At 39.1% G+C, this 13,902-nt stretch overlaps 1 protein-coding gene across 1 annotated transcript in view; it reads left to right on the forward strand.

Annotated features, from left to right (window-relative positions):
• LOC106800989 (membrane cofactor protein-like) overlaps positions 1 to 11,399 on the forward strand; it is a 40,458-nt gene extending 29,059 nt beyond the window's left edge. The window contains exons 9-10 of the mRNA XM_087439890.1: positions 9,616 to 9,701; positions 10,154 to 11,399. The gene's annotated coding sequence lies outside the window, so the exon portion shown is untranslated. The remainder of the gene's footprint in view (positions 1 to 9,615; positions 9,702 to 10,153) is intronic.
• The last annotated feature ends 2,503 nt before the right edge of the window (positions 11,400 to 13,902 follow it).

The following is a 13,902-nucleotide window of genomic DNA, read 5'->3' on the forward strand; positions in this document are numbered from 1 at the left end:
TTGCTGTGCAGAAGCTTTTTAGTTTGATGTAGTCCCATTTGTTTATTTTTTCTATTGTTTCTCTTGCCCGGTCAGACATGGTGCTTGAAAATATGTTGCTAAGACCAATGTTGAAGAGCATACTGCCTATGTTTTCTTCTAGAAGTTTCATAGTTTCAGGTCTTACATTCAAGTCTTTAACCCATTTTGAGTTAATTTTTGTGTATGGTGTAAGGTAAGGGTCTACTTTCATTTTTTTGCATGTGGCTATCCAGTTTTCCCAACACCATTTGTTGAAGAGACTTTCTTTTCCCCATTGTATGTTCTTGGCTCCTTTGTCAAAGATTAGCTGTCCATAGATGTGTGGGTTTATTTCTGGGTTTTCGATTCTATTCCATTGATCTGTGTGTGTGTTTTTGTGCCAGTACCATGCTGTTTTGGTTACTATAGCTTTGTAGTATATTTTGAAATCAGGGAGTGTGATACCTCCAGCTTTCTTCTTTTTTCTCAGGATTCCTCTAGCTATTCGGGGTCTTTTCCTGTTCCATATAAATTTTAGGATTCTTTGTTCTATTTCTGTGAAAAATGTTGTTGGAACTTTGATAGGGATTGCATTGAATCTATAGATGGCTTTAGGAAGTATGGACATCTTAACTATGTTAATTCTTCCAATCCAAGAGCACGGAATATCTTTCCATTTCTTTGTGTCTTCTTCAATTTCTTTCAGCAATGTTTTATAGTTTTCAGTGTACAGATCTTTCACCTCTTTGGTTAAGTTTATTCGTAGGTATTTTATTCTTTTTGTTGCAATTGTAAATGGGGTTGTATTCTTAATTTCTCTTTCTGCTAGTTAGTGTATAGACATGCAACTGATTTTTGTATGTTGATTTTGTATCCTGCAACTTTACCGTATTTGTTTATTACTTCTAAAAGCTTTGTGGATGATTCTTTAGGGTTTTCTGTATATAAAATCATATCATCAGTAAATAGTGACAGTTTCACTTCTTCCTTTCCAATTTGAATTCGTTTTATTTCTTTTTCTTGCCTGATTGCTCTGGCTAGGACTTCCAGTACTATGTTAAATAGGAGTGGTGACAGTGGGCATCCTTGTCTGGTTCCTGTTCTTAGAGGGATAGCTTTCAGTTTTTCACCATTGAGGATGATATTAGCTGTGGGTTTGTCACATATGGCCTTTATTATGTTGAAGAACTTTCCTTGTATACCCATTTTATTCTGAGTTTTTATCATAAATGGATGCTGTATCTTGTCAAATGCTTTCTCTGCATCTATTGAGATGATCATGTGATTTTTATTCTTCATTTTATTAATGTGGTGTATTATGTTGATTGACTTGCGAATGTTGAACTATCCCTGCATACCTGGAATAAATCCCACTTGATTGTGGTGTATAATCTTTTTAACGTATTGTTGTATGTGATTTGCTAGTATTTTGTTGAGGATTTTTGCATCGATGTTCATCTGTGATATTGGCCTGTAATTTTCTTTTTTTGTGTTGTCCTTGTCTGGTTTTGGTATCACATAATGTCGGCTTCGTAGAATGAGTTAGGGAGCTTCCCCCACTCCTCAATTTTTTGGAAGAGTTTGAGAAGGATAGGTATTAAGTCTTCTTTGAATGTTTGGTAGAATTCAGCAGGGAAGCCGTCTGGTCCTGGACTTTTATTTTTGGGGAGGTTTTTGATTACTGTTTCGATCTCCTTACTGGTGATTGGTCTATTCAAATTCTCTACTTCTTGATCCAGTTTTGGAAGGTTGTATGATTCTAAGAATTTATCCATTTCTTCCAGATTGTCGAATTAGTTGGCATATAGCTTTTCATAGTATTCTCTTATAATCTTTTGTATTTCTGAAGTGTCTGTTGTAACTTCTTTTTCATTTCTGATTTTACTTATTTGTGTCTTCTCTCTTTTTTTCTTGGTGAGTCTAGCTAAAGGTTTGTCAATTTTGTTGCTCTTTTCAAAGAACCAGCTCTTGGTTTTATTAATTTTTTCTATTATTTTTTTAATCTCTATTTCATTTATTTCTGCTCTGATTTTTATTATTTCCCTTCTTCTACTGATTTTGGGCTTTGTTTGTTCTTCTTTTTCCAGTTCCTTTAGGTGCATTGTTAGATTGTTTATTTGAGATTTTTCTTGTTTGTTGAGATAGGCCTGTATTGCTATAAACTTCCTTCTCAGAACCGCTTTCGCTGTATCCTATAAATTCTGGCATGTCGTATTTTCATTTGTCTCCAGGTATTTTTTGATTTCTTCTTTGATTTCTTTATTGACCCAGTTGTTGTTCAGTAGCATTTTGTTTATTCTCCACGTATTTGTGGCTTTTCTGATTTTCTTTCTATAGTTTATTTCCAGTTTCATACTGTTGTGGTCAGAAAAGATGCTTGGTATTATTTCAATCTTCTTAAATTTATGGAGACTTGTTTTGTGGCTTAATATGTGATCAATCCTGGAGAATGTTCCATGTGCATTTGAAAAGAACGTGTATTCTTCGGTTTTTGGATGGAACACTCTGCATATATCTACTAGGTCCATCTGTTCTAGTGTGTCATTTAAGGCCAATGTTTCCTTATTGATCTTCTGTTTGGATGATTTATCCGTTGGTGTAAGTGGAGCGTTAAAGTCCCCTACTATTATTGTTTTACTGTCTATTTCTCTTTTTATGTCTGTTCATAATTGCTTTATATATTTAGTTCCTCCTACATTGGGTGCGTAGATATTTACAAGTGTTATATCCTCTTGGATTTTTCCCTTGATCATTATGTAATGCCCTTCTTTGTCTCGTTTTACAGTTTTTGTTTTAAAGTCTATTTTATCTGATGAGTATTGCTACCCCAGCTTTCTTTTCATTGCCATTTGCGTGGAGTATCTTTTCCCATCCCTTCACCTTCAGTTTGTGAGTGTCTTTAGGTCTGAAGTGTGTCTCTTGTATGCAGCATATATATGAGTCTTGTTTTTTTATCCAGTCAGCCAGCCTATGCCTTTTAATTGGGGCATTTAGTCCATTGACGTTTAAAGTAGCTATTGATAAGTATGTACTTACTGCCATTTTTTAACTTTTTTTTTTCTCAGTGTTTTAGTAGTCCTTGTGTGTGTTCCTTTCTCCTTCTATACAGAATTGATGGTCTCTTTAGTTTGACCTCTGTTTGAAAGCTCTACTCTAACTCCCCTCCTCCATCATTTTATGTTTTTGATACATATCTATCCTCTTTTTTGTGCATTTGTATCCATTACATTGTAATCATGGAAATAGATAATTTTTCCTATTTGTGGTCTTCTCTTTTCCCCTTAAATCAGTCCCTTTAACACTTCCTGTAGCACAGGTTTCTTGGTGACAAACTCCTTTAATTTTTGCTTGTCTGGGAAATTTTTGATCTCTCCTTCCATTTTGAATGATAACCTTGCTGGGTAGAGTATTCTTGGCTGTAAGTTTTTTCCTTTTAGCACTTTAAATATATCGTGCCACTCTCTTCTACCCTGTAAGGTTTCTGCTGAGAAATCAGCTGATAGCCTTATGGGGCTTCCTTTGTATGTAACTTGTCTTTCTCTTTCGGTTTTTAGGATTCTCTCTTTATCTTTAATTCTGGACATTTTGATTATGATGTGTCTTCGTGTGGGCCTCTTTGGGTTTATCTTGTTTGGGGCTCTCTGTGATTCCCGTACCTGGATGTCTGTTTCCTTCCTTAGGTTAGGGACGTTTTCATCTATTATTTCTTGAAATAGATTCTCTTCCCCTTTGACTCGCTCTTCTCCTTCCAGGACACCTATAACACGGATGTTAGTGTGCTTGATGTTGTCCCAGAGGTCCCTTAGACTGTCCTCACTCTTTTTAATTCTTTCCTCTTTTACCTGTTCACCTTGGGTAATTTCTTCTAGTCTTTCATCCAGCTCGCAGATCCATTCTTCTGTATCCTCTACTCTGCTTTTGAGTCCCTCTAGTGAATTTTTCATTTCCAGTATCGTGTTCTTCATTTCTGATTGGTTCTTTTTTACATCTTCCATTTCTTTGTTGACATTCTCACTGAGTTCATCTATTCTTCTCAAGATCAGTGAGCATCCTTAACACTCTTAGTTTGAACTCTCTGTCAGGTAGGTTGCTCATTTCTGTTTCACTTAGTTCCTTTTCTAGAGTTTTGTCCTGTTCCCTTACTTGGAATGTATTCCTTTGCCTCCTCATTTTGTCTCTTTCCCTGTGCTTGTGTCTACGTATTAGGTAGGTCAGCTATGTCTCCTGCTCTTGGATAGGTGACCTTATACAAGTGATGCCTTAGGAAGCTTCCAGTGTGCTTCCCTCAGTTCTCAATGTTGCAGGGTGACCCCTATGCGGCCTACGTGTGTCCTTCTGTTGTGGCCTGTTTGCTCTCCCTGTATGCGCCCAGGTACGCCGAGTTATGCTCCTGGTCAGCTCTTATAATGCTCAGCTGTTTGTAGTTGTTGTGGGCCCTTCAGTCTCTTTATCAGGTGTGGGGAGCCCCAGCACAGTTGGCTGCAAGTTCTAATACCACGTTTGTGTTGCAGTATTTATTTTAAGTGAGTGGGCCCCCAGCGTGGCAGGTTGTTAGGCTCAGGGGCTTACAATTGCTGTAAGCCTCCAGCCTTTAGGTCTCTTGTTAGCTCTCTGAGGATTGCAGCTGGGTGGGGCTGGCCTCAGGCACGGGAGCACCCAATTGTTTCACGATTTGGAAGGTGGGGCAAACCCCCTATGTGGGTCTTTGAGAAGCACAAGTCTTCTGTAGCTGACAAGCCCTGCCGCCCACAGGTCCACAGACACAGTCAACACAGTCCTGCCCCGTGTGCGCCCCCTGACCTCCTGAAGTGGATCCAGTCTCTCCACGGCAGGAGCCCCACACACTCCACCACCACCCCACACTCTCCACCCACTCCTTGTGCACGCCCTGCCCCACTGAAGTCGGCTCCATTGCCAGGCTGCAGAGAATCCAGTCACCAATCTATGCAGGCCCACAAGTTGCCTGAGGGCTTGTTGTTGGGTGGGGCCAGTCTCTAGGGTGGGCTGCCTGCCCTGGCTGAGCTGGATTAAATTGGTGCTCTAGTGGGTGGGGCAGACCTGGGCTAGCAGGCCCCAGGGAGAACTCCAATGGCGTCTGTGACAGCATGGCCACACCGGGCCACAACAATGGTCGCCGCCAATGTTCCAGTCCCTGGAGAGGTCTCATCTCTCACCGAGATGCACTCATGGCCTATCAGGTGTGTCTCTTTTCACCAAAGCACTGTGCACCTCTTTCTGGTGATTTTAGGTTGCTTTCTGAAATGGGTGAGTTTGTGCGTGGGCCCTTTAAGAGCCAGTTTTAATTTCTTTGTGAACCAGCTTTTCTGGGGGTACTCCCCAGTGTTTTAGTAGCAGGCAAAGTCAGTTATTCTGCCACTCTTCTCGGTTTTGCTGGGTCCACAAAATGCCCACACCGGGGGCGCTCCCCGGCTCAGGGCCCCGCGCCTCCAGGGAGGCTGCGTACCTGTGAGCTGCTCCCGGCGGCCGTGAAGCTGGCGGCTTGTGAAGGCGGCGTTTTTTTCTCTCCCGAAGGGAGTTTCTGCCTCTTCCACCTCAATTAGGGTTGTCCTTTGTTGCAAGAGTTCCTCTTATCCAGTTTTCAGTTCTTTCTCAGGGGTAATTTTTCCACAAGTAGTTGTAAATTGGCTGTGTCCGCAGGAGGAGGTGAGTTCAGAGTCTGCTTACGCCGCCATCTTGACTTCTGCCTCAGCATCACTTGTAATATGAGAAATACACCTTAAAAATGGAATGCCATATTTGCCTACTAGATTGGCAAATTGACAAAGCCTTGTAGTAATATAGGCTCAGAGAAAGGTGCACTGCCATGACATACGAGTAGGTCATGGTCAAAGTTTTCCGGAGGGCAATTTGGAAGTATGTACCAAAAGGCTGAAAACTATGCATAGCCTTTCACCCAAATCCACAAATCTTCTCTCTTGGGTGGCCCTTAAGATCTGAATCCTCAAGCTTTCTTTCAAGTCTTTGAAGTCAGTGAAGTTTTTGTCTCATTTCTTTTCATGTGTACAAGAAAGTGCATTGTAGTGTTTTTTCCTAACAGTCAAAATAAGAAACTAATTTCCAATAATAGGAAATTAGTTAGATAGATGATGGTCCATTCAAATAATAACCAACAAACAGCCACTAAAAATGATGTTGTGGAGTAATAAATAATAATGAAGAAATATGTCACAAGATAGTCTATAATTATTAAAGACGTTATAAAACCATGTACAGTATGAGTTCAAATATTTTGGTTAAACTGTCACTATAGATGTATAAACGTTTAAAGAGGTTAAAATTTTAACCGTCCTCTTAGGAAAGGAACTGCATTAGTTTGGGAAACTACTTGGAGAAAAAGTGGGGACTAAATATAGTTAGAATAGTTCTGTTACAGATAGGTGCAAGATATTTAGTATTCCAGAGAGGGGGGCTTAGGGAAAGAGGAGCCAAGAATATAGCTAGAGATGCTCTTCAAAATATGACCCCCTCCCAATGTTCAGTAAAGGAAATAAAGTCATAAAATACTTAAATGTGAATGGAATTTTTACAGAAATTCACAAAGGGATGTGGCTCTCCAGCTGAATATTGTACCTAGAATCTTGAGCCACCAGATGAGTCCATAGAGGCGTAGAAACGGAGAGAAACATGAGGAAGTCAGCCCTAAGAAACCTGAGAACTCCTGGTTGGAGGGGTGGTGAGGGCAGCCGGGAATCTGTACTTTACAGATATGGAATTGGTGCTTGAGTCCAATTTAACCAGCTCTTGCTTGAAAGGTAACAGCCCAGTTGACATCTGGGTTACATGTGTATTTTTAGATAAAAAGGGTAGGAGGATTCATAGAAAAAACTTAACTATGATGAGGTGTAGAACTGTGGATGGTGATTTTTTTGATCTTTGGGTTAATCATGACTTGGAAATTTGTCTATAATGACCATATGTTAACTTTTATAATCCAATAAAATTCTATTTTAAATTTCTTTACATAAAAGAGACCTGTTGCAGAACCATATCTGTGAGCTACCTTTAATAATCTGCAACCTGTTAACTGTCTTCGTAGATTCCTTCTATTGAAAACAGTTCAAAATGCACGGACAAAGGGAAAAGACAGAAATGGCACCATTCCCAGCCCCTAATTCTCCCGTCCAGAGCCTCACCTGATGGGCTCTATATTTTTCAGCATACTTCTCCACAGTGTGTTATGTTGCATACAGGCAAAGGAATCTCATGGCTCTTGGACATTGGTTTAGCTTCATGGTTACCCAAATTTCTAATGCCCAGGGGAGCTAAGAAGTAGATTCCAATGAAAGAACTTCACAGAGATGGGAAATCATGTCAGGAGAAATCAGAACATAAACTTACTGTGGCATATCACTGTCTTACAAAACCTTGAAAAATATTGACTATTTTTTGCATCTATATACAGGCTGAAAACTGCTTTGCATTTTTACTCCAATTCTCTAGATTAGTCATAGTGAGCATGCTAAGGGCAACCTCTATAAGGTCAAAAGTCAGAAAACATCCATAATCCGGTGCTCCTAAGACAAATTTTAAATGTATGATAGGAGACAGGTAGAGGGAAACACACGCAGTGGAGGGATTCTTATCTTCTTCCTCACTCTAGTGGATCTCAACTTGTTTGTTTGCAGAAATTTTAAAGATTAAATATTTGCTTGCACACTTGAAAAGATTTTACAACATAGCCAATAAAAAAACAAGTTAACAATAAGTAAAATTCAATCACTACTTAAATATAAAAGAGACCCAATGTGTCTGCAAAAATATTCACTGTCATTGCTATACCCACATGGTTCCTGTCATCTTTATGTCACTGTTTTGGGAAGAACTGGTATATAAGTTAGGATTAGATTAAAACTGTAAAAGACAGAAAAACACAAAATAACAGGAGCTTAAACAAGATAGGAGTTTACTTCTCTCACAGGTTAAGAACCACGGGCTGTCCAAGGCTCATGTGCTGGCTCCATGATGCACAGAAACCTGGGATCCTTCCATCTGATTCATCTCATCTCATGGTCCAAACTCCAGCCAGAAAGAAGAAGAAGAAGGGAACACTCATCCCTTTAAAGACACTCCACTTACATATCTCTAGCCAGAATGTAGTCACATGGCTATCCCAGGTTGTAAGGGAAGCTGGGAAATGAAGCCTTTATTGAAGGTGGACATTGGCCCAGTAAAAAATACAGGGCTTTGTTATGACAAAGGCTAACATGAAAATGACAGGGCTAACAAAGAAAAGGAAAAGGATACTGGAGATACCAGTAGTCTCTGCTACAACTGGTTACTGCCCTGATCACATGTCTTAGGTAATTAAGAGGCACATTTAATACCTGTTCCAGTACCTACCTCACTGTCATATGACATTGCACTATACCCTTTAGCTTTTACTTAATCATGTTTAGCCCTGCCATACATTGGAACACGTGAATAGCTTAGCTGAGCATCCTTGGTGACATTTCTCACAGTAACAGTATAGATACTGTGGGAGATCAAGATTTGGCCACCCTGAAATATATCTCTTTACCTTGATTGTTTTCTCTGAGGGACATTTGACCTCCCCCACTAACTGCCTAAAGAATTTGACATGGTGGCTCCTTCCTGGAACAGATCTTCTATCATGATGGCTGTAATGATGATGTAAAATAGATGTTACAATGGGAGGGGCACCAAGCCCCTTTTGTCAAAAAACTCTATCTCTCCCTGACCACATTATCTATAGATGACCCTAAAAAGAATTGTCTTCTTGTCCTCTGAAGTCCCAGACCACTACCCACCCCCAACACCTTCCTTGCCTTTAGCTACAATACTTAAGCAAGCAGCTTAGACAGAGAGACGAGTTGCTCGTTTCTGAGTTTCTCCAATGTATACATGTTATTAAACTTGGTATTATTTTCTCCTGCTAACCTGTCTTGTTAATTATTTGGCCAGCCATAAGAACCTTAAGGGAAGGGGCAGAGGGGGATTCTCCCTCTTCCCCCAACAATACCTAATAAATAAAAAATAAATGGTGATGAAATGTTCCGAATTTCGTGGTGTACTTTGAATGATTTTATGGCACAGTGAGTAAGTACTCCTACTTTGCACATTTCAAGTGTAAAGATGATTAGCTGTTTCCTCTGGCTCTCATTTACTGAATCTTCAGGGTAAAGTGATCCTTCTTTTTTACAATCAACAAATGTTTTTTGAGCACCACACACTTGAAAGTCTCTAGGCGAGGTGCTAGAGAGTATATGTATTTCATTAAGACATCTTCCCTGTTAATCAAGGAGCTTATAATTTCCTGGATGGAAGTACATATGGATAACACAACTCTGTGAGGTTCCCTAAAGACAAGTACAAAAATGTCCCATCATGAATAAGAGAACTGTTGCGTTGAGTTGTGAGAGACTAGGAATGAAGATGGGTTAAAGAGGGAAGAATTTAAGCTTGTCCTTAGAAAGAAAAGACTAATTTGCAGATGGAGATGGGGTTGCTTTCTTGAAGTCTCCTGTGTTTTAATCTGTCCTGTAATTTATAACAACTACCTCATATTATTTGCTCGTGGTGACTTAAGTGGGAAATGTGTGTAGAATGTAATCATTTTTCTTTCTTTGCTTCTAGGTATCGATTCATTGGCTCCACATCGGCTGCTTGTCTCCTCTCAGGCAATCATGTCACTTGGGATAAGGAGGCACCTCTTTGTAAGAGTGAGTTGAAATACTTTTCCCCATAATTCCCACCATTTGATCCATATTTGCCCCTGGAGTTACAAAGAAATCCAATCCATTTCACACCGAGTTGTCTCTCAGATATTTGAAAACTGGAGTCATGTGGCATGGTTCTTCTGGTGTTTCTCTATTTTAGGAGGTAATTTATCTGAAACTGTGGACTTGAACTCAGATACAATTGCCCTACTTTCCTGTTTTGATAGTAAACTCTTTCCAGTATAAAGATCATTCTCCTAGTGACTAAACTTAAAAGACATTAGAGAAAATTAAATTTGTCTCTGCCACCTTTTAATAGTACATTATAATTCCAGGAAGTAGATTGCTCCTTCCTTATTATTCTTACTCTGAATAATGAAAGATCTTATTATTCTCAGCAATTCCGCCAAGCCTCTGGTCATTCTGCATTTTATTCTTTCATCAAATTCTTCCAGGATCATGCCCTAGTTGTATTTGTTCTTCATTCGTTGACCGTCCATCTCGTCAATGGGATATTATAAAGTGAACCTCAAAACATTGAGGAACATGGAAGAATGACTGATTACAAAGTGGTAAAGTCTTAAAGCTCTGAAGAAATCAGTATCACACACAGAGTTGATGCCAGTAAAACTGGACAGAAACTTCTGGAAGACTAATGAGCAATATACACCAAAGCCTTAATGCAAATACCCTTTGACCTAGCAATTCCATTTCCCAGAATTTATCCCAAGAAAATAATCATGGAATTTTCCCATGACTTTGGTCCAAAGACACACAATGCAACAATACTGATGACAGTGGAAAATGTTAAAAATTGGAATGTTCAGCATGGTTTGAAAATAACTAATGGAAGAAATAAGGCTAATTAAAAAAATGTTGGGGGTGAGAAAGGGAGATTAAAAAAAATGGGTATGAAGAGTATTCTTGACAATTAAATTGTTAAGAATAGTTATTTTGGGACCACTATCATTTTCTTCTTTATATTTGTCCATATTTTATCAATTTCCTACAATGAATGTGCTCGTTATAGTCACAAGTATTCACCAAAAGAAACTAACATTGGCTTTTAAAGATTCAAAGAAATGAATGAGAAGCCCTAAAGGTGCCTCCTTTCCCTGCCAAAAATTTAAAATTCCCTGAAAAAATTCAAATTAGCAAGGTATTATCAGTTTACTGTAAAAATTTTTCTAGGTCTGGCACCTCCTTTAGAGGTTAATCTTCAATTTAAAATGTTTCCACTACTCTATAGGTCAATCAACATTTAACCAAGTCAATCTTGGTTATATATGTTTATGTGAATGTGTGTGTAATCAATTATACCAATATTTTAAATTTATTATGTAATGATAGAACATAGTTTTCGTTTATAATTTTATTACACCTAGATCTATGATTATTTAATTTCTCATGCTTTATCTTTTATATTTTTCTTTTCTCTATTTTTCTTGATGAGTAGTGCCAGAGGTGGTGTAATTAACCTGCAAAGATATTATTAAATGATCAATAAAAATCAAAGAAAAATAGCCCAGCAGTGAATAAATAACTTAACAATCTATGATAAAATCACATAGATTATCCACTTAACATCACAAATATGTAATCCATAGTAAGACATGGATATTTTTACACAAAATAATTATTATGGACAGAACCCCCATATCACACACACCTAAATTTCAACTATGTAGACAACATGTCTGATTACTAGCAAATATTGGAAGAAAATAACAGTATTGTAATTAGTTATAGTTTAGGAAGTCATTTGATTCTCTGTTATTTAAATTCATAGTAAAATAATTCACAGTAAAAAAAAATAATTCTGGAAAAGGCAAAACTATGGAGACAGTAAAAACATCAGCAGTTGCCAGGGGTTGGGATGGGGCGTGGGGTTACTAGGCGGAGGACTGAGGATTTTTGGGGCAGTGAAAATACTCTGTGTGATACCATAATGTTGGATACATATCATATATTTGTCCAAACCCACAGAAGGTGCAACACCAAGAGTGAACCCTAATGTAAACTATGTTCTTGGGTGATTATGATGTGTTAATATAGGTTCATCAGTTGTAACAAACGTACCACTCTGGTTGGGGATGTTGATAATGGGGGAGGCTATGCAGGTGTAGGGGCCAGAGGATATGGCCTATCTCTGTGCCTTCTCCTCAATTTTTCTCTGAACCTAAAACAGCTCTAAAAATTAAATTGCTGGGGCTGGCCCTGTGGCCTAGTGGTTAAATTCAAGCACTCCACTTCGGTGGTCCAGGTTCGGTTCCCAGGCGTGAACCTAAACCACTCGTCAGAAGCCATGAGGTGGTGGCGACCCATGTACAAAATAAAGGAAGATTGTCACAGATATTAGCTCAGGGCAAATCTTCCCCAGCAAAAAAAAAAAAAAAAAAAAAGGCTTAAAAAAATTAAAGGCTAAGCTGTTGTTACCACACTTTCCCTTACTCCAGGTGTATCTTGTGAGCCTCCCCCAGCCATATCCAATGGAGACTACTACAGCAGCAATAGAAATGCTTTTCAATATGCAACAGTGGTCACTTATCGGTGTCTCACTGGGCCAGATGGAGAAAAGCTGTTTGACCTTGTGGGACAACAGTCAATATTCTGTACCAGCAAAGATGATCAACCTGGTGTTTGGAGCAGCCCTCCTCTCAGTGTATTTCTGCTAATAAATGCACAACTCCAGAAGTTGAAAATGCAATTAGACTACCCGGAAATACGAGTTGATTTTCCTTAAGTGAGATGTGAGATTTAGATGTCAGCCTGGCTTTGTCATGAAAGGGCCCCACACTCTGCAGTGCTGGGCTAACAACACATGGGTGCCTGAGCTGCCAAGCTGCTCCAGGGGTGAGTCTCATCATTGAGACTCTGCTGGGGACGTGTAGGGGAGTGTAAATGATAAGAGTTGTTGAAATTAAGGAAGAGTGTGTGAGAGTGTGTGTGCACATACAAAGACTATGAAGCTGGTATAAACACTAAGCATAAAACTAACTCTTCTATGTTATCTCTGATAATAATAATTGTCAAAAAGCAATGGTTCCCTCTGTGTCATCTGTAACACACACATTTTATAGGCATTGTTTAATTTAATACTTAGAGCAAACATATGAGGTAGGAACTATTCTTATTCCCATTTTACATTGAGAAATCTGAGTCTTAGAGATGTTAAATAACTTTTCCCAGGTCACAGAGCTAGTAAATAACAGAATGAGGCCTGGAATTCAAGAGCCTTTCTGATTGCAGAGCCTACTGATAATATATAGTGAAATGTACGATGAATATAATGTATGATAACAGTGACATAGATCTATCACTATGGGGGTCAGTAGGCAGATGAACCCTGGGACCCAAATGATAGCATCAGATTAAAAAGGCCTTAGACTTCAGTCATTCTGTTGCAACTCCTTCATATTATTACTGAAAACTCTGAGGCTCAGAAAGTGCAAAGGACTTGCTCAAATATAAGCAAAGATTTTTTTTTCATTTTTATTCAATTTTAGTCATGCATCACATGATGATGTTTCAGTCAACAATGGACCACATATACGATGGGGGTCCCATAAGATCAGTACTAGACAGCCTAGGTGTATAGTAGGCTATGCCATCCGGGTTTGTATAAGTAAACTCTGTGATGTTCACACAACAACGAAATTGTCTATGACACATTTCTCAGAGTATATCCCCGTCATTACGTGGCCATATATGACTGCATATATGGTTAAGATTGAGACTCAAAAGTGTTCTGATGCCCTGAGCACACATCCATTGTGCTATGGATGGAGGCAGCCAAAATTTGAGTCAAAATATGCTCTAAGCAATATGTTCTCTCTTCAGAAATTCTATGGCTTTTTTTTTTGAGGGAATTTTGTTCTTGATGTCTTCTCTTATCTTCTTGTGGTGAAACGGCTGGCTTAGCAGTAGAGTGGGAAGAATCCACGCTGGCCCATAGGGACCAAGAGAAGGCTTACAGTTCTGAAAAGGGAGCTGGGAGGAAAAATGAAGAGGGACGTGTGACTGACTGTACAGTGAGCTAGGTGAGCGGGTCTGTTAGATGAGACTTGGGCAAAGGTGTCCCTTGTTGCCAGAAAGGCTACCTTTCTAGGAAGTGTAAGAGCAGAACAAGCCACCAGCACTCACGGCTCTGTACTGGACAGCCAGTGGTGGAAAGCAAAAGGAATACTCTGCTTCTAGTCTTAGG

The sequence above is a fragment of the Ceratotherium simum genome, chromosome 2, assembly GCF_057802395.1.
Source record: "Ceratotherium simum simum isolate JZ-2026a chromosome 2, ASM5780239v1, whole genome shotgun sequence".
In the NCBI taxonomy this organism is placed as follows: Eukaryota; Metazoa; Chordata; class Mammalia; order Perissodactyla; family Rhinocerotidae; genus Ceratotherium; species Ceratotherium simum.